Below are 27930 nucleotides of genomic sequence, written 5' to 3' on the forward strand. Positions count from 1 at the left end.
TTTTGATGCTGTAAAACTTCAGCTCCAGTGTCTAACAGGGCAGTAACCCTTTGTGGTCTGTGTTGTCCTTGCCAATATATTGCCACTGATACATATGGGCGACAATCCCCTGGTTTACGCATGTTAACTTGAACCAGTGACACAGAGGATACTCCCTCCTGTCACTCCAGAGGAGTGGGCACTTCCCATCCTCTGCTTCCAAATTTCTTTTTGTATTTCATTAACTCTTCTGCTGCTGCCCCATAAGGGTTTTGCTTTCTCTCCACAGGAGGGGCAGAAGGAAAAACAAGGACATTCTCAACATCTCTGGTTGCCACCCTCTTAGGCAAGCTAGATTTTAATTTCCCTTGTGATTGTAAATCTTTCCATAGTTTTAAAAGAGAACATGTTGAAATGCCATCAATATCTGATATTGGTACACCACTCTGCAAAAGGTCTAAAAATAACTGTTTTTTATGTAATCTTCAGCCTCTCTACAGGATTTTTCTCCTCCACATTCCTTTGTTAAACCCTGTCTCCAACACTCTCCAGCTCTCCTAATTGTCCAGGTAAAGCAGCTGCCTCATGCACCTTCTTTGCATCAATAGCACTCAACATTGTAAACAATGGAGCTTTTAAGTGTGAAAGAGTACCAGCCAGCAACTTATTTCTCATATGTGCCGTGAACAAAGCCATATCGGGTCCTGTCCAATTATCATGCACAGTAGGAGTTTCTACTAGAGGATCTAGGATCAATCCACTTCCATACCCATACTCTTGCAGCCTCTGAATTCCTTCTCCAATTGTGCGCCAAGGAGTTAAATCCATAAGTTCTGTAGGAGTGTCATGAACTTGGACTATAGAATCTATCAGATGCAATAGAGAGAGAAAACAACAGTAGTGTCTCTAGCTATGCACAATTAAAGTCTCACTCTCGGATCTTTCGCTATACTACCTAAACCTACTGCCTCTCTGTTAGACAAAAGAATTCCATCTCCCCCCAGGTCCCACACACGCAGAACCCACGTCAGCAAGCTTTCTCCAGGTCATTGTGCAAACTTTTGTTCTAACTCTGTTAGCTCTCCTGCTGTGTAAGACCTCGTCTCTTCTGTATATTGTTGTTCAGCAGCCTGCATGGCGGAATGTGAGGTCTCTTCAGAGGATGAAAGAGCATTACCCCCACTACCCCCACTAGTACTAGCGCGCTCAGTTACCTCTCTTCTTTGTCTAGTTGTAACAATAGGACGAGCTTTGCCTTCTTCTAACTCATCTACAGTTTTCTCTGTCGCTCATTGACAGACGTAGTCCTCCTTGATTAATATCAACTCGGGTTATACTGCCCTCTACAGGAGTAGGACTAGACAGGAAAGAAAACGTTCTGGCCACACCTTAGGGGCAGTCCCAGAGGGTATATCCTCTCACTTCCTCCCACAGGATATCAGTTTTTTTCTGTCTAGTTAAGAGTAAGGACCTAAGTTCCTTGCTGGGATCTTTGGTCCTGGCAAGATTTTTTAGAAATACTTTTTTAGGCAGCTTTTCTTCTCCAGTGTTCCTGTGAGAACTTCAAGCAAGTACGCTGAAACTGGGCGACGGGCTGGATGTTGAGATCCAGTGGTCACCCCAGTTCAGCCTACGAGCGCGTGCAGGCCATAGCTCCGCGCTGGGTCGGCCGCGACATAGTCCCACTGGAAGGGGACTGACCCTGCGAGTTAAACGTCTCGCCTGGACGCCAATGACCAGTTGCAAACTGGGTCACGGCGTCCGTATTGGTCGACAGCCCCCCCACCCCGGTGGAGAGGGGTTCTGTCAGGAGTTGGCGCCCGCCTGGTTCCAGTATGGTGAGTAGAATCCCCCTCTCCCCCTCTCGGGTTTGTTGGTGGACGCGGGCCCCTCTCTGGGATGGTCGGACACTCAGTTTCTGGGTCCCCCCTCTATCCTATAACAGGTCACAGATCCCCCAATTTGAGTGTGATTTTGTGAATAAGAAACCAGGAGGCTTGTTTTGGGAGCTGACTATCTAAAGTCACTATATGACTGTAAGGTTGACTGAAGTCAGTGGCAGACTACTAAAAGGCATTACTATTGAGGTATAGAGGTATCCTACCTGTCATAGTGTGTATACAGGCCGATGCCTATGCCTGAGTTACTGCATCCGCAGGTCGCCATCCCTCCAGAAAGCCGGCCACTTCCACAGGCCGCACAGCCTCCCGCAGGCCGCACAGGTCGAGCGCGCACTCCCGCAGGCCGCACAGGCCGAGTGCACACCTCCCGCAGGCCGCTGCTAGCTTACAAGCCGCCGCTATCCTACACAGGCCGCCGCCATTTTCCTACAGATCGCATGGGGCCGCCATATTGGCATAGCCTTGTGTCTCTAGCATGGGGGCGGCCATGTTTGAGGTGACCAAATACCTCGAGGAGCTATGGGGAGGCGCCGGAAGGCGTGTAAAGGGGCGGAGCCGCCTCCTTGGCCCCGGGAAAGCAAGCCAAAGACTTCCTGTCTGTAACAGACAGTGCTGAAAGCAGGTTGATAAGAAACTTCTGTGCATCAGGTGAGCCTTGGGGTCTCTCTCTCTCTCTCTGTGGGGTCCAAGCAGGTACACTGAGGGGCGCTATTGCGCTGGGGGACTAAGTAGAAAAAAAAAAAAAGTTTTTTCTTGCAATTAATTTTTTTGTGTTTGCTGTCTAGTGTCTTGTTAATCATGAACCCTGCCACACATGTATCCCCACCTGATCCCCTCGAGGTGGCCGCAGTACCCTCCAGTACCCCACTTGTGATGATGCATTATCAGCAGTTTGGAGTCTTTGGTATCCCGGGTGGAGGTAGCCTGTCAGGGACGGGGGTCAAGAAAAGCGACCCCCGCCTACCCCTATTTCATCTGATACTTCAGATACGGATTCTGAGCTGGTCATTGCAGCCCCTTTTCTGGGGTTGTTGTCTCAGGTACGGTCTCCTCAGACAGTGAGGAGGACGCTTCTGCCTCCGCCATAGCACAAGAAGCGTTGGTGGAGGCACTAGTTGTGTCTGTCCGGGAAACCTTAAATCTTGAGATTACACCGGCAGAGGTAGCTGAGACGGATATTCCTTTTTTGGTACTAGCAAGCCTACCAAAATGGCAAAGGGTTTCCCTTGCCCAAATGGAGTCGTCCGAAAACGAACCCCTACCCCTGCAATTTTCAAACGCATTGCTAGGCACTATCAGTTTGAGGTATCCCTCATTATAAGATGGACGGTACCACCAATAGTGGACTTACCGATTTCCAGACTAAATAAAGCCACTGTTATCCCGTTGGAGGACGCTCCGTCCTTTAGGGATCCGGTGGATCGAAAAGTGGAAGCGGAATCTCGCTCCATTTTCTCCCTGATAGGGTCAACCTTCAGGCCAGTGGTTGCCATTGGTTTAGTCTCACAAACTTCGACAGAATGGGCATCTCTAGGTTGGGGGGACGTCTTCACCGGTTTCCGGATCCATGGCTTTCCAGAATCGCGGATAAAGGGGTTCGCGAGGTCATACGGTCGGGATACAAGATCGAGTTTCGATCACTTCCACCGGTGCGATTCTTCCCTTCCAATATTCGACATCCCCGGATCGCTTAAAAAGCTTTGCGGGGGACAGCTTGATGCAACAGGGAGTGGTAGTTCCCATTCCTTGGACAGTTTCAGGGGTTCTAGTCGAACTTGTTCACAATGCCCAGGAAAAAGGGCTAGGTGCGTCCAATGCTGGTCTTGGGAGAGATGGAGTCCATCCGAACAGTGGTGGCCTCCCTGCATCAGGGGGATCTCCTGGCGTCCATAGACATTTAGGATGCCTATCTTCATATCCCCATCTTCACAAGCTGGTTCCCACCAGGACACTGAACCATCTGGGCCTAATTTTGGATACATCCTTGGCAAGAGTGTTTCTCCATGCGGAGAAACTCCAGAAGATTCAGTCAATGATTCGGATGTTGCTGTCCGTCAACTGGCTGGGACTGATGGTCGCCTCCTTAGAGGCAGTACCGTTTGCCCAGTCTCATACCCGAATTCTCCAAGAGGAGATTCTTCTCAAATGGAATCGGAATCCCGATTCCCTGGACAATCGGATCCGATTGAGCGAGCGGACCAGGGAGTCTCTGGTCTGGTGGCTTCGGTCTCCGATGCTCAGCCAGGGGAAGTCATTTCTTCTGATAAATTCCAGGTTACCGATAAATGTGTTGGAACTGAGAGCGATCAGACTTTGTCCGATTTACTGGACCGAGCAGCTCCAGGGCAGCCCGGTTCGGATCCAATCGGACTATGCCACGGTCATGACTTATGTCAATCACCAAGGGGCACCAAGAGTGCCCTGGTGGCCATAGAAGTGGCCAACATTCTTTATTGGTCGGAACAGTTGTTCCAGCTCTCTCCGCGATATTCATCCCGGGGGTGGACAGGCAGATTATTTCAGCCGTCAGATTCTGGATCAAGAAGAATAGTCTCTTCATCCAGAGGTATTTCACCAGCTGTCCCTTCATGGGGGCACCCCGGATATGGATCTGTTGGCATGTCGGCTCAACAGGGCTCGCGCCTGCCATCCTCTAGCGGACGCAGCAGACGCGCTGAGCGCCCCGTAGGGGCAGTATCAGCTATTATATGTCTTCCCCCCCCCTCTCAAGTTGCTGCTGAGATTTCTCCGCAGGATAGAGGTGGAGGGAACTCCAGTTATCCTGGAAATTCCGGGCTGGCCTCGTCGAGCCGGGTACGCCGACTTGGGCAGACTAGTCGCGGACGCTCCTTGGAGACTTCCTCTCAGGGAGGATCTGCGGTCTCAAGGACCGATCTTCCATCGTGCTTTACAGTCGCTGGTTTTAACGGCCTGGCCATTGAGACCCAGGTACTGAAGGACAGAGGATTGTCAGCTTCAGTTATTCCTACTCTAATTAAAACAAGGAAAGCGACTTCCAGCAAAGTCTATTATCGCACATGGAACACTTATATTGTGTGGTGTGAACCTTTGGGATTTCCCCCACGTACCTATTTGGTGACCCGAATTTTGGCTTTTCTGCAAAAGGGGGTTGAGCAGAAACTATCCTTGAGCACCATCAAGGGTCAAGTTTCAGCGTTAGCAATCTTCTTTCAGAAGACTTTGGCTACCCATTCCTTGGTGCGGAATTTCATCCATGGGGTGTGGCACTTGGCTCCGCCAGTGCGCGCGCCTTTACCGCCCTGGGATCTTAATTTGGTTTTGTCGGTTCTGCAGAAACCTCCCTTTGAAAATATCAGGGAGATTCCCTTGCTTACTTTATCCCAGAAGGTGGCCTTTCTGGTGGCTATCACTTCTGCACGCAGGGTGTCAGAACTGGCCGCATTATCATGCCATTCCCCATATCTAGTGGTTCATAGGGATAAGGTAGTTCTTCATCCGAAGCCATCCTTTCTTCCTAAGGTGGTTTCAGATTTTCATCTGAATGAAGATATTGTGCTACCTTCCTTGTGTCCTAAGCCCAATCATCCTCGGGAATGTGCGTTGCATTCCTTGGATGTAGTTCGGGCAATCAGGGTATACCTGAAGACTACGGAATCGTTCCGTAAAACGGATTCACTTTTTGTGATCACGGATGGCCCCAGAAAGGGGTTGCCTGCATCTGCCGCGACTATCTCCAAATGGATTAGGCAGACGGTGGTACAGGCTTATTCTATTAAGGGTCGGAATCCTCCGTTCCCTGTTAAGGTGCACTCCACTCGAGCGCTCAGTACTTCCTGGGCCTACCGCCATCAGGCGTCAGTGGTCCAGGTTTGCAAGGCGGCTACCTGGTCGTCGGTGCATACCTTTACAAAATTTTATAAAGTTGATGTGATGGCATCGTCAGATGCCTCTTTTGGCTGCAAGGTTTTGCAGGCCGCAATTTGATGAGACCGGTGGTCTACCTCGAGGGTTTTTTTCCGTTGGAATTTCAGTTGAGTCTCATCTTTTGATTGATGAGCCTTTAAAACTTCTAGTTGGCACCGGTTGGGCCTTCTAGATTGGATTTTGATTTCCATTTTCCCACCCCTCATTTGTGGCACTGCTTTGGGACGTCCCGAGTTGATATTAATCAAGGAGGACTACGTCTGCCAATGAGCGACAGAGAAAAATGGATTTTTGTAAGATCTTACCGTAAAATCCTTTTCTCTTAAGCTCATTGACAGACGTAGTACCCGCCCCTCTGTTTTTGAGTTGGGTTGGGTTTAAATTCTCTAAACACTGCTTTGTGACATAACTGATTTGCTGTAGCAGGAAGTGAGAGGATATACCCTCTGGGACTGCCCCTAGGGTGTGGCCAGAATGTTTTCTTTCCTGTCTAGTCCTACTCCTGTAGAGGGCAGTATAACCTGAGTTGATATTAATCAAGGAGGACTACGTCTGTCAATGAGCTTAAGAGAAAAGGATTTTACGGTAAGATCTTACAAAAAATCAATTTTTAATCTCTTCATCTGTGTCTGATCTAGACCAGTATGCTAATTCCTCCCAGTCACCCCTAGTAACCAGGGTACATACTGTTACTGCAGCATTATTTCCCGGTAATCTTCTACCTTTTTTCCTACGCTGCTTATTCACAGTTCTCATTACATACTCTGAAAATGGTTTCCACCCCCCCCCCCCCTATGTTTTTCAGGAGATCTAAAGCATTCCTTTAGGATTTGAAGTTGATCTGTTACTGCCTGCAGTTCCATCTCAACAGCTTCCCTCTATTTTTGTCTCATTAATGAGCACCTGTAAAAATATCCATCCTAATAAAGATGCAGCTTTCTGTTCTGATTTCGAATATCGGGACAAATCAAGATTCAGGAGACAATGGCGGGGGTCTTCCACTTTAATTGCATCCTGATACTTGATCAATTCACAAGCCAGGGTAGACTAGTCTTCCCACTCTGGGATGGGGCTCTTTCGACTGTCTCCCCCCTTCAATCTGTTTATCCATTTAAACATCCCTCGTCTACACCACGTGCTAAACCACTAGAACGCCACAAAAGCACAGCTAGCAACAAACCTCATATCACAGTACACACTAATAATACAGTTTTCCAATTCTCATAAAGCATTACAATTTATAACAGTATTACTAGGATTAATCACTGCACTTCAAACACTGAAAGGGATAAAATATCTTGCTCACAGCGCCATTTATGTAACAAAGGGTTAATTTTCATGTTACAAATATTCATTTATTGGCAGGTTCAATATATTTACCCTTTCAGATTTGTGGATGAAGTACAATAATTAAGAACACACACAAGTAGTAAAAGTAATAAAAAGATTTACTTAGCTTTGATTAAAGATGGAATACAGATGATAATATAGATAAGTTCAACTTCAATTTCAATCCAGGGAACCCCTCAACTTCTGAAGTCATCAGATAGTCCTGGAAACCGACAGTCTATATCTTCAAGCACGCTGCTTCGCCTTGGATGAGGTTCTAAAGTCATCTGAAGCGTGTATGTATTAATAATTGAAAAAGGCGCCAATAAACTGGTTTTATCCAGTTCTAACAAAAGAATAGCCAACGGTCTCGAGACAATGTGACCATCTGTGATGTCAGAAAGGTCAATGTATGCAGGAATAGCAGAGCCATTTGTTATAGAGAAATGTGTGTGTGTGTGTGCATATATACACACACATATACACATACACACAGAAGTGATGACCTTATTAACTATCATAGTTAATAAAAGCTAATACCAAGTCCTCTGTAAATCATTTATGAATATAGACCCATACTAACCCGTACTACATGTAGATATGAGGGGTACGGATTGGACAAGAAGAATATAAAATTGCAGTGTATGCAGATGATGTCTTCTTTTATATCCGAAGCCCCAGGATAACTCTCCCAAATGTTATCAAGGAATTGAAAAGATATGGGGAAGTATCACATTTTAAAATAAAACCAGTTAAACAAGAGATTCTAAATATTGAACTGAGTAAAAAAGAAGGGCAAGCCCTAAAAAAGGAATTTCCATTTAAATGGGTGAAGGAAAAATTAAAATACCTAGGGATAAATATAACCCCACTACTCGAAAATTTATATCAAGCTACTTACATACCTCTGCTTGATGAGATAAAGTTAAATATGAGGAAGACACTGAAGTGCCCAATCTCTTGGTTAGGCAGAATAAATATTTTTTAAAATGATCTTACCTAAAATAATATATAGCTTTCAAATGTTACCTATTGGTATTCCACCAGCATTCTTCACAACAATTAAAACAGTGTTGTTAAATTTCATATGGCAGGGGAAAAAACAAAGTGTGCAGTATGCAGCTTTCAGCAGGGATAAGATGCAGGGGGGATTAGCGGCACCGGACATAAAACGATACTACACAGCAGCAGTGATATCACTAATAGAATGGTAGAATGGACAAAAAGAAAAAAACGGGGGAAAGGTTGGTCGAGATGGAAATCTCATTAAGTCGAATACACTTGGACAAGGACATTTTGGTCCCACCAAAGTATAGGGAGGTACACGATGATACACATGAAATAACAAGAGTGGTATTTTAAAGCATGGGATGCGTTATATAAGCTGGCTGGGTGGGAATACAACTCTCCATTATTATCACTAAAAGGCACAAAATACTTTTTACCAGGAATAGAGAAACAGTTTTGTGGTTGGTTAAGAGATTTGCAGTTAAATGGTAGAATACACAATAGGAAGATTAGGTCTTTACACGAACTTAAAAAAAGGGGAGGTTTGATAATAGTGAGTGGAGATACAGGCAATTTAATCACTTTGTAGGATCTCTTCCTTAACCCATCAGATCAGAAAAATAATTGAACCTAGTGGAAAGGCTTTGTAGTCAGCAGCAAATTTAAGCCATAGCATGTCTCAAATATATAAGATGTTAACTGATCTTTTGGGTATGAGGAAAATCCCATTTATAGAAAGATGGGAAAGAGAAATAGTATTAAGTTTGGGAGAGCACTGGTTGAATGGTGTGCTGAGAGCTGTACATTGTACTGCCAGGGATGTGAACACCATTGAGATGAATTATAAATGTCTCTCAAGGTGGTGGTATATTATACTGGTTATAGCGCATAGTTGTCAACCAGAGAAATCAAATATGTGTTGGAGAGGATGTCAGGTGCTAGGCACAATGGCTCAAATCTGGTGGGAATGTCCCAAGATTTTGGAAAGAATACAACAATTAATAAAATCATGGGAGAGACCATCATAGATGATCCCTGGACATGTTTGTTCCATAAAACAAACAGGCCCTTTAAACAATATAGAAATTTGATTGTTCCAAATTTGCTAAATGCAGCAAAAGGGACAATTCCAAAGAATTGGTTCAATACAGAATTCCCCACTATTAGGTAGTGGTGCGGTAGAGTTGAATACATTAATGGCATGGAATACCTGTGCAGTATGGACGAAGAAAAAAAAAAATAGAAGGTTTCTCCAATAAATGGGGAAAAATTGACTAACTTTAAAAAGACTAGGGCTTACATCGAAAATATGGAATGAATAGGGGAATGATTAAAACTGGTTTATGTTAATCTAGTCAGGTAATTGGAGGTATGACCGCAATAAGGGAGGGTTTCAATGTAAGGGCAAGATTGGGTTGGGGGTGGGAGAATTTAGGGGGGATAATAAGAATTTATAATATGGAAGATTTTGTATTTTTCTCTTTTTAATGTTCTATGTTATATTGAAATGAGACTCAATAAATCCAAAAAAAAAAAGAGGAGTGCAAGATTGTAGATGTCCGTGGAAGGAGAAGTGCTCAGTCTGTACAATATATTCATGGGAGGAATAATGTCCCATCGTTGGTGTCAGCGGGAGGAATGGTGTCATGAATCACTGGGAGGAACAATGCCCCAAGGGCTAGATAAAATAAAGCAAAGGTCTACAGTTTCCAGAACACTGCCTTAAAATGGATGTACAGTGCCTTGCGAAAGTATTCGGCCCCCTTGAACTTTGCGACCTTTTGCTACATTTCAGGCTTCAAACATAAAGATATAAAACAGTAATTTTTTGTGAAGAATCAACAACAAGTGGGACACAATCATGAAGTGGAACGAAATTTATTGGATATTTCAAACTTTGTTAACAAATAAAAAACTGAAAAATTGGGCGTGCAAAATTATTCAGCCCCTTTACTTTCAGTGCAGCAAACTCTCTCCAGAAGTTCGGTTAGGATCTCTAAGGCTCGGTTCACACTAGGGCGACCTGTGAGGCGACCTGGTCGCCTCACAGGTCGCCGCAGGTCGCCTCCCATAGGGAAGCTGCGGACCCGTTCTAATAGGAGCGACACAAGTCACTCCGACCTAGAAAAAGGGTCCGGAGCTTCTTTGGGGCGACCAGGAGGCGACCGCCATAGACTTCAATGTTATGAAGTCCGTGGCGGCCGCTCCGAGGTCGCGGCGCGCTGCTCGCACCGCGACCTCTGAGGTCGCGGTGCGAAGTAGCGTCGCCTGCATGTGAACGGGGGCTAAATGATCCAATGTTGACCTAAATGACTAATGATGATAAATATAATCCACCTGTGTGTAATCCAGTCTCTGTATAAATGCACCTGCACTGTGATCGTCTCAGAGGTCCGTTTAAAGCACAGAGAGCATCATGAAGAACAAGGAACACACCAGGCAGGTCCGAGATACTGTTGTGGAGAAGTTTAAAGCTGGATTTGGATACAAAAAGATTTCCCAAGCTTTAAACATCCCAAGGAGCACTGTGCAAGCGATAATATTGAAATGGAAGGAGTATCAGACCTCTGCAAATCTACGAAGACCTGGCCATCCCTCTAAACTTTCAGCTCATACAAGAAGACTGATCAGAGATGCAGCAAGAGGCCCATGATCACTCTGGATGAACTGCAGAGATCTACAGCTGAGGTGGGAGACTCTGTCCATAGGACAACAATCAGTCGTATACTGCACAAATCTGGCCTTTTATGGAAGAGTGGCAAGAAGAAAGCCATTTCTTAAAGATATCCATAAAAAGTGTTGTTTAAAGTTTGCCACAAGCCACCTGGGAGACACACCAAACATGTGGAAGAAAGTGCTCTGGTCAAATGAAACCAAAATCAAACTTTTTGGCAACAATGCAAAATGTTATGTTTGGCGTAAAAGCAACACAGCTCATCACCCTGAACACACCATCCCCACTGTCAAACATGGTGGTGGCAGCATCATAGTTTTGGCCTGTTTTTCTTCAGCAGGGACAGATGGTTAAAATTGATGGGAAGATGGATGGAGCCAAATACAGGACTATTCTGGAAGAAAACCGGAAGGAGTCTGCAAAAGACCTGAGACTGGGATGGAGATTTGTCTTCCAACAAGACAATGATCCAAAACATAAAGCAAAATCTACAATGGAATGGTTCACAAATAAACATATCCAGGTGTTAGAATGGCCAAGTCAAAGTCCAGACCTGAATCCAATCGAGAATCTGTGGAAAGAACTGAAAACTGCTGTTTACAAACGGTCTCCATCCAACCTCACTGAGCTTGAGCTGTTTTGCAAGGAGGAATGGGCATAAATTTAAGTCTCTCGATGTGCAAAACTGATAGAGACATACCCCAAGCGACTTACAGCTGTAATCACAGTAAAAGGTGGCGCTACAAAGCATTAACTTAAGGGGGCTGAATAATTTTGCATGCCCAATTTTTCAGTTTTTTTTGTTAAAAAAGTTTGAAATATCCAATATATTTCGTTCCACTTCATGATTGTGTCCCACTTGTTGATTCTTCACAAAAAATTAGTTTTATATCTTTAGGTTTGAAGTCTGAAATGTGGCAAAAGGTTGAAAAGTTCAAGGGGGCCGAATACTTTCGCAAGGCACTGTAAACCCTCATATATACCCAGTGAAGAGAACAGCCTCAGATGACACACAAAGATGAGAATAATCTCCCTGAATAAGTTTTACATCTATATCTGCTGTCTTCAGCTTTCTATATTCTTTAGGAAGTGCACATCATGTTAGAATTTTTTTTCTTCCTGTTTCAGCAGTGAGGGGGGAGGGGGGGGGGGGGAGAGTCTGAGCATACACTGTGAGCTGATTCGAGGAAAGGCTCCCCCCTCCACATAGGAACAAAGAAACTTGCAGAGCTGTCTTGTGAATATAAAAGCTCTCTGCTTATCTGTCTCTGAGTAACCTCCCCGACACAAATTTCCAGCCACATTTTTCTCGCGTGTCAAAGAACTTGTCAGGAGTTATCATACTGTAACAAAGGAAGGGAGCAGCAGAAAGACACTGGACTTAGGGCTTTGGAAAGAGATGAGTAAACACTACATATATATATATATATGTGCCCAGGTCAGAATTCATGAATAGGGTTTACATCCACTTTAGGGGATCTCACTTTGGAAAGGGGTATTTACCTTTAAACTTTGTGATTCCCACTTCCACCTGATCTTAAGGGTTTGCATGCCAGTTGAAAGTTCATTCTGATATCTGTGTATTGATGTTTGTTGAGTACTGAATCTTCTCCTTTGTCTAATGTATATAGCGCTTGCAGCTGAGTCTGTTTCTGTCTAGATAATCAACTGTGGAGAGGTCTTGTACATGTGCTGCAATCATCTCTATGAAATCCAGAGTGGAAAAGTCTTGGAAGTCGCACATCTCTGCAAAACCCCGTTAGAAGCTGTATGACAGCCTGTTATACACCACCTTATGGGATTTTGCAGAGATGTGCGACTTCCAGGACTTTTCCCTCTTTCATTAGCTGTCTAGAGCTAGGGCGAGCTCTGTCCTTGTCTGCATACCAAGCAGTCACTACATAAGAGGACCTGGTTGAGCCCTGTGCTGCATCTGTAAATATAGTTTGGGTCACACTTGATCCTGTGTGTTTGCATGGCTGCTTTAAAACATTTTTTTTTTTTATCTGTCCATGTGTATTTGTGTTTCTTAAAAATTGTTCTTTTTGTCTCAAATGCCAAATCATCACTGACTGTGGAAACTTCACACTGGACCTCATGCAACTTGGATTCTGTGCTTCTCCACCCTTCTACCAGACTCTGGGACCTTCATTTACAAATTAAAATTTTTTAACAGTTTTTGATGATTTGGAGAGCCATATCATCTGCTTGTGTTGGTCCACTGTGTTGTCAAGTCCAAGTCAGCGCAGCCGTCTACCAGGGAATTCTTCATGCTTCTCCCTGCTGACCAGCATTATGGAGATGCTGATTTCATTTTCCAGCAGGACTTGGCACCTGCCCACACTGCAAAAAGAACCAATACCTGGTTTAATGATCATGGTATCACTGTGCTTTGATTGGCCACCAAACTCGCTTGACCCAAATCCCATAGAGAATCTGTGGAGTATTGTCAAGAGAAAGATGAGATACCAGACCCAACAATGCAGATGAGCTGAAAGCCACTATCAATGCAACCTGGGCTTCTGTAACACCTCAGCAGTGCCACAGGCTGATCACCTCCATGCCACGCCTCATTGATGCAGTACATCATTGAAAAGGAGCCCTGACTGAGTATTAAGTGCATACTATACTGTACATGGACATACTTTTTAGTAAGTCAACGTTTCTCTATTAAAAATCCTTTTTTTTTTTTTTTTAATTGGTCTTATGTAATCAAATTGTCTGTGATACTGAATTTTGGGTTTTCACTAGTTGTAAGCCATAAACATCAAAATTAAAAGAAAAAAATGCTTGAAAAATATTACCCTATATGTAATGCATCTATATAAAATATGAGTTTCACTTTTTAAATTGAGTTACTGAAATTAAGTTTTTGATATTCTAATTTTATGAAATTAACTTGTATGTGGTACACAAGTAATTGATATGCAAAAATGATTGGTTCCAAAAGTTGTTTTTAATTTACATTTTTCTTTATACAGGTTTTTAAAACAGCAGTGCAATCTTTTAGAACTTGCCATATCAAACTTAATTTCTTTGCAGGTCGCATCAGCATTATGGTTGCCCTCATAGGGTCAAAGGGGCGATTGGATCTGTAAGACTATATAAAAATGTATCTACTGTTTATCATATTAAATCATTTCCTATACATTTGTTTGATTATTACTGGTCTTGGTAATAACTTAAAACTGTGAAGGGCAGGTGCAGACAGGCATGGAACCCGCTCACGCTCCTGTAGCAAACGATGCAATTATGAAAAGAAGGGTCACACACCACTGGTATTATCCACAAGAAACTTTATTGGAGACTGCCCTGACAGAACATGTATTCTGTCATGGTGTGCAATGCTTCTTTTAATTTTTATACATTTATTTTAATATAAACAGATGTCCAGAGCACCCCCCCCCCTATTTACATCAGATGTCAAGAGCCCCCCCCCCCCACCACCACCACCACCACCACCACCACCACCATCAGAAGTCAAATCCCCCACCCTTCCTGACATAGCAGTGCACCCCCTTACCTTGTGCTGCTGCAGGTGGAGCTGGAAAGCAGAAAGTGCAGGGTCTGGAGAAGGACTGGAGTCAGCTGCCAGAGTCTGCTGAATTCTGAGACCAGGGGGGCGGAGACAAGAGGGTGCTGCAGTTACACAGAGAGGTGCAAGATCTGTAGGGAGAGTTCTGTCCTCTCTGCTACCGACTAGAGATGCTGAGATAGAGGGCAAAGACCAGCCTCTCCGTGGCTGCACAGAGAGGTGCAGGACTTGGCTAAGGAGTTTTGTGCTCTCTGCTGAGACAAGGGGAGGATGGAGACATGTGGGGTGCTTTAGCTTCAGGGGAGGTGTTAGGGCCACTTGAAAGGGCCTGATTTGGTCCACAGGCCTTGTGTTTGACACAATTGATTTAGAGGATGGGTGAAGGGTTTAGTATAGTAGAACCCTTCTATTAGGTAATACGTTTTATAGAGGTCCATGCTTCAGACAAAAAAGAGGCACAAGTGAGAAAATTATATGCACAGGGGGATTTGGTTCTAGAAAAAAAAAAAGAAAAGGGGGACAGTCCCTCCAAATGTTTCCAAAAAATTAGGTTGTATCAGTTATTCAGTGTAGGGATTTATATACTTTTCTGTCCCTGAACTGGTTCTTTATACTATTTGATCAATGAAGGTATGACAATGTGAAGTACTGTGTGTGTTTTTAAATCCTGTTGCCTGCATTTTTAATTAAATAATTGTTTCAGATTATATTTGGAGGGTTCACAAACTTTTTATCACAACTCTTAAACCCAAAACAAAATACAGTATTGCAATGCAGCTTTCCAACCATTCAAGTTTTATTTTCTTTGGCCTTTCTCCTCTGATTTCACCTGGTGATCTAGCCAGTAACACACCTCCTGTTTTAGATACCCCCCACCCTGGATGACTGCGAACAGGAGACGCAACAAGACAGCAGCTCTGTCAATCTGGAGGGAGGGTAGTGTTAACTGTAAAAGCAGATTTAAATACACTAACATATTAAAGCCAGACTCCAGCTAATGTTTTATAATCACTTACAGCAGTCTTTTTCCTTTTGGGAGAAAGGTTTTACATAAACAAAAGCTAACCATTGTGAGCACCCCTGCCAGTCTTAAATGGTTTGTCTCATCCATGTAAACTGATGCTTTCTGCTGGAGAGCTCGTGCTTTTGAAAAACAGATTTTCTGGCTGGATTACCAGATGGCATTTGAAGAAAGAAAACCTAAAAAGGAAAATTAATGCAGCCATCACATCTAAGAATTGGTAAGCTGCAATATAATACGTATTTGCTTTTTGGGTTTAATACCATTTTAACATTATCAGTTGCAAATAGTTGGTTTGGCTCAAATTCTTGGGCACAAAATAGCATAAATTTGTATGCAAAATATCATAAAAGCTTGTGAAACTGGTAAGGATGACATCCATTTTTGCAAAAGAACTGGAAGCATTTCTATTTTAATCTTGACACTTATTGAGTTGTGAAATTGTGGATATAAAATTTACAGTGAAATAGCAGTTTTCTCTGCTGTGACATTAAGCTGTGAAAGATATGCTATGTAGTACTTTATGAGACATTATGACATATTCTGCACTACAGGACATGTGTAAGGAAAAGAACAGTAATCATCTTTGCGTCTCAGATTTATATAAAACCCCAAGATTTCTGTGTGTGGCCTAATTATATTAGGTGAGAACTGCAGTAAATGAATGTCGAGGAGCCACAGTTCCTCAGCAGAGTATAGGTGGGACAAAGGTATCTGTAAAAAATACAGGGAGTGCAGAATTATTAGGCAAATGAGTATTTTGACCACATCATCCTCTTTATGCATGTTGTCTTACTCCAAGCTGTATAGGCTTGAAAGCCTACTACCAATTAAGCATATTAGGTGATGTGCATCTCTGTAATGAGAAGGGGTGTGGTCTAATGACATCAACACCCTATATCAGGTGTGCATAATTATTAGGCAACTTCCTTTCCTTGGGCAAAATGGGTCAAAAGAAGGACTTGACAGGCTCAGAAAAGTCAAAAATAGTGAGATATCTTGCAGAGGGATGCACTCTTAAAATTGCAAAGCTTCTGAAGCGTGATCATCGAACAATCAAGCATTTCATTCAAAATAGTCAACAGGGTCGCAAGAAGCGTGTGGAAAAACCAAGGCGCAAAATAACAGCCCATGAACTGAGAAAAGTCAAGCGTGCAGCTGCCAAGATGCCACTTGCCACCAGTTTGGCCATATTTCAGAGCTGCAACATCACTGGAGTGCCCAAAAGCACAAGGTGTGCAATACTCAGAGACATGGCCAAGGTAAGAAAGGCTGAAAGACGACCACCACTGAACAAGACACACAAGCTGAAACGTCAAGACTGGGCCAAGAAATATCTCAAGACTGATTTTTCAAAGGTTTTATGGACTGATGAAATGAGAGTGAGTCTTGATGGGCCAGATGGATGGGCCCGTGGCTGGATTGGTAAAGGGCAGAGAGCTCCAGTCCGACTCAGATGCCAGCAAGGTGGAGGTGGAGTACTGGTTTGGGCTGGTATCATCAAAGATGAGCTAGTGGGGCCTTTTCGGGTTGAGGATGGAGTCAAGCTCAACTCCCAGTCCTACTGCCAGTTTCTGGAAGACACCTTCTTCAAGCAGTGGTACAGGAAGAAGTCTGCATCTTTCAAGAAAAACATGATTTTCATGCAGGACAATGCTCCATCACACGCGTCCAAGTACTCCACAGCGTGGCTGGCAAGAAAGGGTATAAAAGAAGAAAAGCTAATGACATGGCCTCCTTGTTCACCTGATCTGAACCCCATTGAGAACCTGTGGTCCATCATCAAATGTGAGATTTACAAGGAGGGAAAACAGTACACCTCTCTGAACAGTGTCTGGGAGGCTGTGGTTGCTGCTGCACGCAATGTTGATGGTGAACAGAATCCATGGATGGCAATCTTTTGAGTGTCCTTGCAAAGAAAGGTGGCTATATTGGTCACTGATTTGTTTTTGTTTTGTTTTTGAATGTCAGAAATGTATGTTTGTGAATGTTGAGATGTTATATTGGTTTTACTGGTAAAAATAAATAATTGAAATGGGTATACTGTATATTTGATTTTTGTTAAGTTGCCTAATAATTATGCACAGTTATAGTCACCTGCACACACAGATATCCCCCTAAAATAGCTAAAACTAAAAACAAACTAAAAACTACTTCCAAAAGTAGTCCGCTTTGATATTAATGAGTTTTTTGGGTTCATTGAGAACATGGTTGTTGTTCAATAATAAAATTAATCCTCAAAAATACTCATTTGCCTAATAATTCTGCACTCCCTGTACACACTGATGATATAGGTGTAAATATCTGGAAAAATATCTGCGATTAAAAGGTAAATAAACCTTAAGAGCCGGTTCACATTAGCGCGACATGACTCTTTACTACTTCAGGGCGGCTTGTGCATTACATTGCACCACGACTTCGGAGCGACTTGCAGGGACTTCACATAATGGAAGTCTATGCAAGTCACTCCGTGGTCGCCTCGAAATAGTACAGGATCCTTTTTCTAAGTCGGAGCGACTTGTGTCGCTCCTATTAGAACGGGCCCTGTAGCAGTCAATGGACCGCGAGGGAGCGCGACTTGTCAGGCTGACATGTCGCCTGACAAGTCGCGCTAATGTGAACCAGCTCTGAAGCAGCTGCTGTATAAACGCATACAAGATATGCAAAACCATCAAATTATAATACAGCGATTTCCTATAACAAAACCAAATAATGGTTTCCGCTAGTTAACCACTTTACCACCGGAGGATTTTGCTGTCCTACGTCCAGGCCACTTTTTGCGATTCGGCACTGTGACTTTAACTGACAATTGCGCGGTCATGCAACACCATACCCAAACGAAATTTACGTCCTTTTTTCCCCACAAACAGAGCTTTCGTTTGGTGGTATTTGATCACCTGTGCGATTTTTATTGTTTGCGATATTAATAAAAAAAAGCGACAATTTTGAAAAAATAACAATAGTTTTCTACTTTGACAGTTAAAAAATATCCAATATATTCAATTTTTGTCATATATTTAGGCCAAAATGTATTTAGCTACATGTCTTTGACAAAAAAATTCTCAATGAGCATATTTTTAACCGCTTTAAGGCCGGAAGATTTTACCCCATTCCTGACCAGGCCATATTTTGCGATTCGGCACTGCCTTAGGCCCCTTTCACACATGCTGTCCGTTTGTCCGTTTTTCATCCATCCGTTGACGGATGAAAAACGGACATCAGTGTATCTCTATGTAAAAACGGATGACCACGGATGATCATCAGTTAACATCCGTTTTCATCCGCTTCCGTCAAGGTCCGTTTTTTTGAACGGATGAATGCCCTATTTTTCATCCGTCAAAAAAACTGTTCGGGTGAAAAACGGATGTCAACGGATGTCAACGGATGAAAAACGGATGAAAAACGGATGTCAACGGATGAAAAACGGATGACAATGGATGAAAAACGGATAACAACTGATGAAAAACTGATGAAAAACGGATAACAACTGACGAAAAACGGATGACAACTGACGAAAAATGGATGAAAAACGGATGGAAAACTGATACATTTGACGTGACTGAACTGATGAACTGAATGGACGGTATGTGGGAAAGGGGCCTTAAACGGACAATTGCGCGGTCATACGAGGCTGTACCTAAATTAAATTAATGTCCTTTTTTCCCCACAAATAGAGCTGTCTTTTGGTGGTATTTGATCCCCTGTGCGATTTTTTACTTTTTGCGCTATAAACAAAAAAAGAGCGACAATTTTGAAAAAAACAACAATATTTTTCACATTTTTTTTATATGAAATTCCCCAAAAAAATGTAAAAAAATCAAAATGTTTTAACATTTTAGGCCAATTTGTTTTCTGCTACATATTTTTGGTAAAAAAAAATCGCTATAAGCGTGTTTTGATTGGTTTGCGCAAAAGTTATCGCAGCTACTAACTACGGGAAATTTATGTAATTTTATTGTTTTTTTTAAAACTAGTAATGGCGGCGATCTGCGATTTTTTTTTTTTTTTTTGACTGCGACATTGCGGCGGACAGATCGGACCCTTGACTGACATTTTTGACACTTTTGGGGGTACCAGTGACATTACTACAGTAATCAGTGCTATAAATATGCACTGTTACTGTAAAAATGACACTGGCAGGGAAGGGGTTAACTTTATTGGAGAGGGAGGGGTTAATGTATGCCTGTGCTTACTAACGTGTGTGGGGGGGGAGGGGACTGTGTGACACAGGCACAGATCGCTGGTTCAGCTATGCTGAATCATGCAATCTGTCACTGTTTGTCACTTAGGAGATCCGCCCGCTTTGTTTACACAAGCGGCAGATCTCCACACTCGATCCCTGACGATCGGGGAAGAGCGGCGGTAATCACCGCTCCTCCCCTGGCCTGACTCCCGCTGTGACTGAATACAATGGGAGTGCCGCCCACAAGGGGGGCAGTCCAGCGACGTAGACCTACGTCGCTGGACGATATCGAGCCACTTGCCGCAGTACGGTCCACGTGACCGGTCGGCAAGTGGTTAAATAGCAGAACAATATTTACTTGCAATCCTACAGCATGAACTAAACATTTAAGAAAAAGTTCATACAATTATATTTTCATCTAGTCAGGAGCCCCCTGGTGTGCAAGGCCATAGTATTCAAATTCACAGTTCTAGGGCTCTGTACAGTGCATAGTGCCAACATAATTGTATCCATATGTTAGTCATTGATCCGTGAAGTGTTCAAAGTGTTTTCACCAATTTCTTACTCCCTGATAGGTATACCCACCTGATCAAATTGACCACTTAGCTACTAAGTAGGTCAAAAAGCATGCATTCAGAATCGGGCGCAATCTAGTTATTCAATCTTAGATACTCTAGCGTTTCCACCCACATGAAATTAAAGTGTTACTAAACCCACAACAGTAAAACATGTCTGTAGATGCAGAATAGCATGTTTGTTATACTCACTGTGTAACTTAGGTTAATAACCCTCTGCATTGTGTAAAAGGCCTGTGTGATGCTATATGCACAGATCCTCCCTCCTCCATGTTCACTCTTGACAAGTCCACATAAGCCACTGTAAGTGTAGTTCAGCTGAACATGCTCAGTTTGGTCTCTATTGCTGGATCGAACATTTCCTGGTTTTAGCTGAGCTATTCAGGTCACATGATATTGCCATCACACGTGTGGGCATGTATAAATGACAGCCCAGTCCCTCCCTCCTCCTCCATGTCCAGTAACTAAAAAAGAACACAGTGGGTGGGATGTCACATCTTGATAGATGGATGATCCTCCTCCCATAAAAGCACGAGGACACAGTCTGTAGTGGATTTCAATAGGCAGTGATTCCATAAAGGAGATAACACTCCTGTAAATGTTTTTGCAGTGTTCTTTTTTTTTTTGACTTCTTAACAACATCAGTTACAGCCTGCAGACGTGCATTTTGAGGCCAACACCATACCCCCTGTCATTCTATTCATCACACAAATGCAACCCACTGATATCTTACTAACACCACACACCCTGTCATTCTCCTCTTCATCACACCTGGCAACCCACTGATACCTTACTAACTTACTGGCCAAAAAGTTAGAGGGACTTTTAAACTAGGTGATGGGGGGGGGGGGGAGGGTACAGATGTAGAATTAGCCAGTGGAAAGCAAGTTTCAGAGGGCAGAAATGGGGGCATTAGCGGTAGGGTGTTCGGAGCTCCTATACCCAGGGTGGGTATGGGGAAAAATCAAGAGAGCAGCCTAAAAACATCAAATGAGGATATATGTAACCGATCAAAATTAAGAGGTTTGTATACCAATGCCAGAAGCCTGGCCAACAAGATGGGAGAGCTGGAGCTGCTGATGTTTGAGGAGGACTTAGATTTTGTGGGGATAACTGAGACTTGGTTCGACAGCTCTCATGACTGGATGGCGACCATTCACGGGTATTCCCTTTATCGCAGAGATAGAGAAGGTAAAAAAGGGGGAGGGGTATGTTTGTATATTAAGAACAGTGTACAGGTAAATATGAGGCATGATATTAATAATGGAGCTAAGGACGAGGCAGGATCCCTATGGGTAGAGCTTCAAAGGGAAGGCACTGTGGGGAAGGTAATATTGGGCGTATGCTATAGGCCCCCCAAACTGAGGGAGGAGGGGGAGGCGGACCTCATTTTACAGATAGGATTGGCAGCAAGGATGGGAAATGTCATTATAATGGGGGACTTTAATTATCCAGATATAGACTGGGCAGAAGGAACCGCACACTCAGCCAAGGCTAGGCAGCTCCTAAATATTTTGCAGGACAATTTCATGGGTCAGATGGTGAATGCACCGACAAGAAACAATGCGGTACTTGACCTACTGATTACCAACAATACAGACCTGCTCACGGATATAGAAATATGGGGCAACTTAGGAAACAGTGACCATAGGTCAATAAGTTTCAGTATTAATTACAGTTATAGGAAGCAGAGGGGTAATATAAGGACGCTGAATTTCAAAAGAGCCAATTTCCCATAACTGCGCATGCTGCTAGAAAATATCAATTGGGATAGAACCCTGGGAACAAAGAACACAGAGGAAAAATGGGAGTGCTTCAAGAGCATACTTAACAAGGGGATTGACCAGTGCATTCCAAAGGGAAATAAATTTAAAAGAGCAAAATTAAACCCTGGGTGGCTAAACTCCAACATAAAAATGCATATTAGTGCTAAAGAAAAGGCCTTCAAAAAATACAAGACTGAGGGGTCATTGGCAGCATTTAAGCATTACAAAGAGTGTAATAAGAAATGTAAAGGTGAAATCAGGGCGGCTAACAAAGAACACGAGAGACATATAGCGGAGGAGAGGAAAAAGAACCCCAAGAAATTCTTTAAGTATATAAACAGTAAGAAAGCGAGGCCAGAACACATTGGCCCCATAAAAGATGACAAAGGAAATATGGCCACTGAGGACAGAGAAAAGGCGGAAGTGTTAAATAATTTCTTCTCTTCAGTCTTCACAAAAGAATCGGGGGGCTACACGAACCCAGCTTGTAAGGCCAAACTAAACAACACACCTCAGGAATTGCCGCCATGGCTAACAGAAGATAGACTTAGAACTAATCTAGAGAAACTTAACATAAATAAATCACCGGGACTGGATGGCTTGCACCCGAGGGTTCTTAAAGAGCTCAGCCAGGTGATTGCCAGACCATTATTCTTGATCTTTAAGGATAGTTTACAGACGGGTATGGTGCCAGCCGATTGGAAAAAGCCAACGTGGTACCAATATTTAAAAAGGGGCCGGGGTGTATCCCGGGTAACTATAGGCCGGTCAGCCTAACATCTGTAGTCTGCAAGATTTTGGAGGGGATGTTAAGGGACCACATACAAGACTTTAGTAATGAAAACGGTATTATTAGTAGTAATCGGCATGGATTTATGAAAAATCTTTCTTGCCAAACCAATCTACTTACCTTCTACGAGGAAGTGAGCTGCCACCTAGATAAAGGAAAGCCTGTGGATGCGGTGTATCTGGACTTTGCAAAGGCCTTTGACACCGTTCCCCACAAACGCTTACTGTACAAACTAAGGAAGGTAGATATGGACCATAAGGTGAGTACCTGGATAGAGAACTGGCTCCAGGGGAGAGTCCAGAGGGTGATGATTAATGGGGAGTACTCGGATTGGGCGGGTGTGGAAAGTGGGGTCCCCCAGGGTTCTGTCCTGGGACCAATCCTGTTTAATGTATTCATAAATGATCTAGAGGAGGGGATATCTAGTACAATCTCAGTATTTGCGGATGATACTAAACTAAGCATGCCAATATCTTCTATGCGGGATGTGGAAACCTTACAAGCGGACCTGAGCAAAATAACGGGGTGGGCAACTACATGGCAGATGAGGTTTAATGTTGAAAAATGTAAAGTAATGCACTTGGGGGCCAGAAACTAGAAAGCAAGCTACTCACTAGGGGGGGGGGGAACCTCTGGGTGAGTCTAGGATGGAAAAAGACTTGGGGGTACTGGTAGACAACAGACTTGGCAGTGGCATGCAATGCCAAGCCGCTGCAAGCAAAGCCAACAGAATACTGGGATGTATAAAAAAGGGGATTCACTCCAGAAATAAAGAGATTCTCCCACTCTACAAGACTCCGGTCCGGCCACATCTGGAGTATGCTGTCCAGTTCTGGGCACCGGTCCTCAGGAAGGATGTGCTGGAATTGTAAAGAGTCCAGAGAAGGGCAACAAAAATAATTGGGGGAATGGAGGACATCAGCTATGAGGAAAGACTGCAAGCACTGAACCTATTCTCTCTGGAGAAGAGACGATTGAGGGGGGATATGATATCAATGTACAAATACTGTACTGGCGACCCTAGCATAAGGAACAAACTATTCAGAGTAAGGGAATACAATAAAACTAGAGGAAAGGCGGTTTAACCTTAAAATGCGTAAGGGGTTCTTCACTGTAAGAGCGGTAAGGATGTGGAATTCTCTTCCACAAGCAGTCGTATCAGCAGGGAGCATTGATAGTTTCAAAAAACTATTAGATGGGCACCTTAGAGACCACAACATACAGGGGTATACAATGTACGGTTAAAAGCAAACCCACACACACATCATAGGTTGAACTGGATGGACTGATGTCTTTTTTCAACCTCACTAACTATGTAACGTACCACCCCCGTCATCCTCATCTTCATCACACCTGGCACCCCATTGCAACCTTGCTAACACCTCACCCTCCTGTCATCTTTCTCTTCATCACACCTGGCAACCAACTGATACATTGCTAACACCCCACCCCCTGTCATCCTCATCTTTATTACACCTGACAACCCACTGATACCTCACTAACACCCCACCCCCTGCCATCCTCCTCCTCATCTTCATCACACCTGGCAACTCACTGCAACCTTGCTAACACTTGACCCCCTGCCATCCGCACGTTCATCACACCTGAAACCCACTGATACCTTAACACCCCACCCTCGGTCATCCTCATCCTCCTCTTCATTACACCTGCCAATCCACTGATACCTTGCTAACACCCCACCCCCTGCCATCCTCATACTCCTCTTCATCCCACCTAGCAACTCACTGCAACCTTACTAACACCCCACCCCATCATCCTCCGCTTTCACACCTGGGACACCACTGTATCCTTGCTAACACCCCACCTCCTGTCATCCTCCTCTTCATCACTCATGGCAACCCCCTGATACTTTACTAATACCCACCCCCTGTCCTCGTCCTCTTCATCAAACCTGGCAACCCACTGATGCCTCATTATCACCCCACCCCCTGCCATCCTCATCTTCACCACACTTGGCAACCCATTGCAACCTTGCTAACAGCTCACCCCTACCATCCTCATCTTCATCACACCTGGACACCCACTACAACCTTGCTAACACCCCACCCCACCCCCCTGTCATCATCCTCATCACACTTGGCACCCCACTGCAACCTTGCAGACACCCCCACCCCCTGTCTTACTCATCACGCCTGGCACCCCACTGCAACCTTGCTAAAACCCCAGCCAATGTCATCCTCATGTTCATCACATCTGGCACCCAATGATACCTCACAAACACCCCCACCCTCTCTCATCCTCCTCTTTATTATACCTGGCAACCCATCTCACTTGGCAACCCACTGAAACCTTGCGAACACCCTAACCCTGCCATCCTCATCCTCCTCTTCATCACACCTGGCAACCCACTGATACCTTGCTAACACCCCACCCCCTGTGATCCTCGTCACACTTGGCAACCCACTGATACCTTCCTAATACACTATCATTGTGGTTTGATAGCACTAATGTATGTTTTTCACGAAGGTGATTATTTCATTGGTTTATTGAGTATATGTCACTTATTTATTGTTTGTTTGGTTTATTTGTGTTAGAATAGCACACAAAGTGCTGGCACAGCTCACACTTATTGAGTCTAAGCCCATCCCTAATCACCAGCTGTTGGCATGTTCAATGTGCTTTCCCGTCCAACACATTTTTTGCCAGCAAATTATCTTCATTAGGAGCTGAAAGAGTGGAGGAGCTTGGGCAGCCAAGAGACTCTCCCTGAAGAGGAGAGGGCTATGACATGTAAGGTGGGGAATTGACTCTTGAAGCAGTCATATTTGCTAGCAAGTTCAGAGGTGCATCATGAGTGAACAAAAAAAATGTTGTACATGCTTTTACCATACATATATATGTGTGTTGGTGTTAAATAAAAATGTGTTAGAATGCAGGTTTATTGTATACCCTTAAAACATTACTGGCGCATATCCTGTAAAAGCAAAAATCGTTCAACATTGAAGTATGCACAAATCAAAAATTTTCCCCTAAGTGTAACTACTGCCATTCAACCTTGTCCATAATAAGATACAGATTTATTTTATTTATTTCAGGTTCTTGTATAGCGCTGTCAATTTACGCAGCGCTTTACATATACATTGCACATTCACATCAGTCCCTACCCTCAAGGAGCTTACAATCTAAGGTCCCTAACTCGCATTCATACATACATAGTAGGGCCAATTTTTATACAGGATCCAATTAACCTACCAGCATGTCTTTGGAGTGTGGGGGGAAACCGGAGTACCCGGAGGAAACCCACGCAGGCACAGGGAGAACATGCAAACTCCAGGCAGGTAGTGTCGTGGTTGGGATTCGAACCAGCGACCCTCTTGCTGCTAGGTGAAAGTGCTAACCACTACACCACTGTGCCGCCCTGGCACACTTTGTGTTGTACTCTTATATTAACACACACATTAAAGATGAATACATTTCCCAGTAGAGAGGTAAATATAACAGCAGGAGATGCGTCCCAACGCTTGTTGCAAATAGCTTTTTCAAGGGATCTGGGCACTAATGATAAAACACATTCACATCTTATGCTACTTTATATAGTACTAAAATTGCTTGAATAGTTCCCTAAGGTGACAACACAAAGTATTCAGAATGTAGTTGAATAATATAATGTGTTGGCAGGTGAATTGGCACAATATGCTGTCAGGTTGGTTTCAGGGTGAGGAGGGAGACAACTGGGAAAAGGCAAATCCCCCCCCCCCTTAAAGAAAGGAAAAAGGGGTTGAGATCAAGCCTAAGGGAGCCAAGTTGTTAGAGTAGGCCAGTACACATGATGTTCCATCTAAAACAACAAATACCATATTAGTAGTGAAACAAGCTCCTCAGTTTAGATGCTTCATAGATCCCAACATAGAGTATGAGACATACCATGCTCAGGAGAAAAAGAATTCTGCGGATGAGGTCATCATTCACAAAATATACACTATATTACCAAAAGTATTGGGGCGTTACTGCCTTTACACACTCATGGATTTTAATGGCATCCCAGTCTTAGTTCGTAGGGTTCAAATATGATTTGGCCGACCCTTTGCAGCTATAAAGCTTTAACTCTTCTGGGAAGCCTGTCCACAAGGTTTAGGAGTGAATGTTTGACCATTCTTCCAAAAGCACATTTAAGAGGTCAGGCAATGATGACGAGAAGGCCTGGCTCGCAGTCTCTCTGCTCTAATTCATCCCAAATGTGTTCTATTGGGTTGAGGTGCAGGCCAGTCAAGTTCCTCCACCCCAAACTCGCTCATCCATGTCTTTATGGACCTTGCTTTATGCATTGGTCCAAAATGGTGGTGTGGGGATTATGGTGTGGGGTTGTTTTTCAGGGGTTAGCCTTGTCCCACTAGTTCCAGTGAAGGGAACTCTTAAGGTATCAGCATACCAAGACATTTTTTTTTTTTAAATGTAAAAATTTTTATTAGGAAGTGTTAATGTTTTAGAAACATTGTTTTTATGTTTAATTAATAATCCTTTACATACACCAGAGCAGACATACTTGACTAAAAAACAGAAATAAATCATTGGATAACAGAAAATGTTTTAATTCTGTGTTTTAGGGTGAAATGCAATACAAAATAAGTCCTTCTATTCAAGCCGCATTTCTTTGCATAAAGAATGAGATCAAGTTGAAAAAATAATCTAATTTCAAAATGTGAGCTTTATCCGTTGAATCCCCTATTATATTTAAATCTGGTAATAGGGGCTAATGTTATGCATTTGGTCTTTGGTACATAATTAGCTTCTACACGCTTCTTTTCCCTGCACTCCTTACGTACAGAGTATCTCTGCTGTTCCTCAGTGACTTCCAATGACTGTGAAGACTGGGTTCCGCTGTAGATCTGCTCAGGCAGTGTTAGGTGCCCGGTCAATGTAACAGTCTGTCCTTTAAAACTTCAGGAAAGGTAACCATTTCCTGCTTGATTCGTTTCTCTATCAGCAGCAATAGCTGGCTGTCAGTTTTTGGAATGCTGATGCTAACAAACACTTGCTTTTTAGTCTTCTTTGCTAACCGCTGTGCAAAAGAACTTGAAGTAGGATCAGACTTGTCTCCAAGTATCGAAGTAGACAATGGTACTGAGTCGAATCTGCTGCACATGGCCACCGCCAGATTCCTCAGGCAGGTGGAGAAGCCGACCCACACCAGAAAGCATTCCTGCAGGCTCATGACATGGAAGTGCACCGGTCTGTCGCAGATCTTATCGCTGAAGTTGTGTATAGAGATGGGAAGAGGATTACACTCCTCCATGTCTTCTGC

The 27930-nt window shown here is 43.6% G+C and overlaps 1 protein-coding gene and 1 pseudogene across 5 annotated transcripts in view; one reads left to right on the plus strand and one right to left on the minus strand.

Annotated features, from left to right (window-relative positions):
- Positions 1–27930, plus strand: part of CADPS2 (calcium dependent secretion activator 2) — a 1183693-nt gene that overhangs the window by 272761 nt on the left and 883002 nt on the right. The gene's annotated exons all lie outside the window — the stretch shown is intronic.
- LOC309554571 lies at positions 162–27921 on the minus strand (annotated as a pseudogene). The gene is made up of 3 exons: positions 27583–27921; positions 27172–27175; positions 162–1267 (listed from the first exon to the last, which is right to left on the minus strand). The product of its transcript is annotated as an uncharacterized misc_RNA (transcript).

Source organism: Pelophylax lessonae (assembly GCF_965119305.1).
Source record: "Pelophylax lessonae genome assembly, chromosome: 4".
Taxonomy (NCBI): domain Eukaryota; kingdom Metazoa; phylum Chordata; class Amphibia; order Anura; family Ranidae; genus Pelophylax; species Pelophylax lessonae.